Here is a 3,692-nt window from a genome sequence, read left to right as displayed (position 1 = left end):
GGACTAAAGATGTGTGCCACCACCACCCAGCCCTTCTTATTTTTTAAAGATAATTAGCTTAAGTGAGCTAAAAGTGTCACAACTTTTTACTTTTCTAGATTTACTTGCAGAGATTACTCCATGGTTTATATTTAGTGAATGACCATAATGAGGTAAGCAAAGTTCCTTGTGAATTAAGAATGTTATAGGGATGGTGAGATGGCTCAGCCAGTAACAGCACCGACTGCTCTTCTGAAAGTAGTGAGTTCAAATCCCAGCAACCACATGGTGGCTCACAACCACCTGTAATGAGATCTGACACCCTCTTCTGGTGTGTCTGAAGACAGCTACAGTGTACTCATTTATAATAATAAGTAAATCTTTGGGCCGGAGTAGGCGGGCCAACTGGAGCAAGTAGAGCCAACCAGAGTGAGCAGAGGTCCTAAAGTCAATTCCCAACAACCAGATGAAGGCTCACAACTTAACTGTTGTACAACTACAGTGTGTACTCATTACATAAAATAAATCTTTAAAAAAAAAGAATGTTTGTTATAATTTTCAATAGTTAGAAAAAGGCCAAACAGTATTGCATAGCATGAAATTCAAAATTCATTGTACATGGGTAATGAGGATGAAGCCCACTCCCTTCTTTACACTTAAGTCTGGCTTCAAGCAGCAAAGCAAAGCCGAGTAGTGGCAGTCTAGACTGACTGGCTACAAGGTTGAAACATTTACTCTGGGGCTCTTTTATAGAAGACATGTTCTGAACCTCCTGACCAAAAGGAAAATAACTCTTTTTGCATTTTGCTTAACTCAGATATTCAGTTGTGTTATCTATCCCCTGTCTCTCTTGTTGATGACCTTGTGGGAGATACTCTGTCATTAGTTATAAACTGAGCACACTATTTTCAAGTGATGTTTGCATGCTTTACCTGCCTCTGCTACCGGTTAGTGATGAAGTACTGAGAGCTGTGAGTATAAACTCATCTGCTCTTTGCCTACCCCACAAGTGGAGGTGGTGCTCTGCCCTAGTCAGGAGCATTTAATCTAATTGATTAAAAAATACCCACAACCATCTACCACTCGTTACACAAGATGGGGCGCTGGGGCTGCCTCCTTCTTCTCCTACTCCTGGTGCTGCTTGTGTGCTCCTTCAGTGCGGACCCGGTGCCTCTTGTGAAGCGGCAATTGAGGAGACTCCGGTGCTCCCCGTGACCGATGAGAAACCCAAGGAAGGAGTCAAGACTGAGAACAATGATCACATTAATTTGAAGGTGGCAGGACAGGATAGTTCTGTGGTACAGTTTAAGATTAAGAGGCATACACCACTTAGTAAACTAATGAAAGCCTATTGTGAACCTCAGGGTTTGTCAATGAGGCAGATCAGATTCCGGTTTGATGGGCAACCAATCAACGGGACAGACACACCTGCACAGTTGGAAATGAAGGACGAAGATACGATTCTGTTCCAGCAGCAGACTGGAGGTGTCTACTAAGAAGGGAGCCTGCTACTTTACTCCAGAATTTTGTTACAGACCAAGAATACATTCTCAATTAGAAAGCTGCAATTTGGTCCTGCCACATCCTGACTACTACAGTATAGTTTTCTCTCTTCTTTCATTTCCCTGTCCCCATTTCTTTATTGTACATAAAGTAACTGGTGTATGTGCCAAGCATATTGCTTTTTTTTTTCTTTTCCTTTTTTAAACTAAATGGCCAATGCTCTGTTCTGGTTGACATCAGGTGGAGATGATCTGGGGGGAAGTCCTGGGTCTGTGAAAATACCCCCTTCTCTACTAGTGGCATGCTCATTCAGCTCTTATCTTTATATTCCAGTAAATTATTTTGCTCTCATTGTTTTAACAAAAAAACCCAACACCACCAAATCCTTGTATACCTTGTTCGATTGGAGAATTTTAATGTTTTTCATTTACCACTGTAAAACCAAGGACAATTTTATAACTTTTTTGTACGTAGCTGTTACATGTAGGGCAATCTGTCTTTAAGTAGGGATAAACTACTCTTGAACAAAATGATCCTAGATAGTTCTCCCTTCAAGTCAAGTGTCTTGTTGTTTAAATAAACTTCTTGTTTAAAATGAAAAAAAAAAAAGACTGGTGCTGTCTTCTGGCCTCTCACGGGCATTGCATATGCACAGTGCACAGAAGCACATGCAAGCAAGTGTTCATATGCATAAAACCTAGAAATATAACCCCGCTATATTTCTATATTAACTAATCCTATAGTTAATTTCTCCCTGAGTTAGTACCTACTGCTGGTTTGATGTTATTCTTTGGGCTCGCCTTTGTTTATCTGTAAAGAGGATCCAAGAGCAAGCCAAGTTTAGGTTCCCCCAAGACCCCTCAGTCTTTCCAGTTTCCCTTTGGATTACCCAGAGGTCTTTCCCCATAATAACCAATCACACGTGCCTATACCTTGCTTCCTATTTTCATACTGTTGGTGCTGAAAGTGGATGTTGATTGGATTTATTTATATATGTGTGTCTGTGTGAATATAAATATGTGTAGGTGTCCCAAGAAGGCTTGAAGAGGATATCAGATCTCCTGGAACTGGAGTTAAGGCAGTTGTGAGCCACCTGAGATTGGTGCTGGGAACTGAACTTGGGACCTCTGGAAAATCAGCGAACACTCTGAGCCATCTCTCCTCTCCCCTTTCCCTCTTTCTTTGTTTCATCTCTTTCTTTCTTTCCTTCTTTCATCTTAAATTTTAAGAATTAAAAAAACAAACAAACAAAAAAAAGGCAGTGGTGGAGCGCACTCACCGCTTTGGAACTATGCCAGACAACCTAAGTGGGGCTCTTATACAAAAGAATAAGACATTTGTGGCGTTGGTGGCCCATGCCTTTAATCCTAGCACTTGAGAGGCAGAGTCAGGTAGATCCAGTTCAAGGCCAGCCTGGTCTACAGAAAGTTCTAGGACAGCCAGGGCTACACAGAAAAACCCTGTATTGAAAAAAAAAAAATCTAGACAGTGGCAGTAGCACAGAGGGTAAATAAAACTGCTTGCCATTCAAGTCTGGCTACCAGACTTAGAGCACCAGGACCCATACTGGAAGTAGAGAACCAACTCAGGGAAGTTATCCTCCGACATCCCCATGTGTACTATGCATGTATATCGCCATCACCCCAAACGTCATGTGCATGCTCAATATCAAATAGTTTTTATTTTATCAATGTCTGTATGTGTGTTCTGGGGACTCTTAGGTCATCAGGCTTGTAAGGCAGGCACTTTACCCATCAAGCCATTTCTCTGGCCCTTGTTTTAGTTTCTGTGAAACAGGATCTCATATAGCCTACCTAGGCTAGCCTCAAATTTGTTGTGTTGCTGAAAATGTCTTTGAACTCTTTACTCTTTTTAGATAAAGTTTTTTTAAAATTATGTGTATGGGTTTTTGCCTTCATGTATGTCTGTTCACCATGTGTGTGCCTGATGATTTCTAAGTCAAGAAGAGGGCATCAGGTTGCCTAAAACTGGAGTTACAGATGGTTGTGAGTCATCCTGTGGGTACTAAGAATGAAATTCAGCTCCTCTAGAACAGCAGTCAGTGCTCTTAACTGTTGAGCAGTCTCTCCTGCCCTCTTGATTTGATCTCAGTCCTGCCTCTGGAGTGCTGGGATTACAAGAGCACACCACCATGTCCAACTCCGAAGTTTGCATTTCTAAGCACTGAAACCCTTCCTGACAGTCCTATG

General features: G+C 41.6%; 1 pseudogene; it reads left to right on the top strand.

The window, feature by feature from the left end:
- The first annotated feature begins 1,040 nt into the window (after positions 1-1,040).
- On the top strand, positions 1,041-1,833 carry LOC116078722 (annotated as a pseudogene).
- Positions 1,834-3,692: the final 1,859 nt, after the last annotated feature.

The sequence above is a fragment of the Mastomys coucha genome, unplaced genomic scaffold, assembly GCF_008632895.1.
Source record: "Mastomys coucha isolate ucsf_1 unplaced genomic scaffold, UCSF_Mcou_1 pScaffold5, whole genome shotgun sequence".
Lineage (NCBI taxonomy): Eukaryota > Metazoa > Chordata > Mammalia > Rodentia > Muridae > Mastomys > Mastomys coucha.
This window is presented reverse-complemented; position numbering and strand designations above follow the sequence as displayed.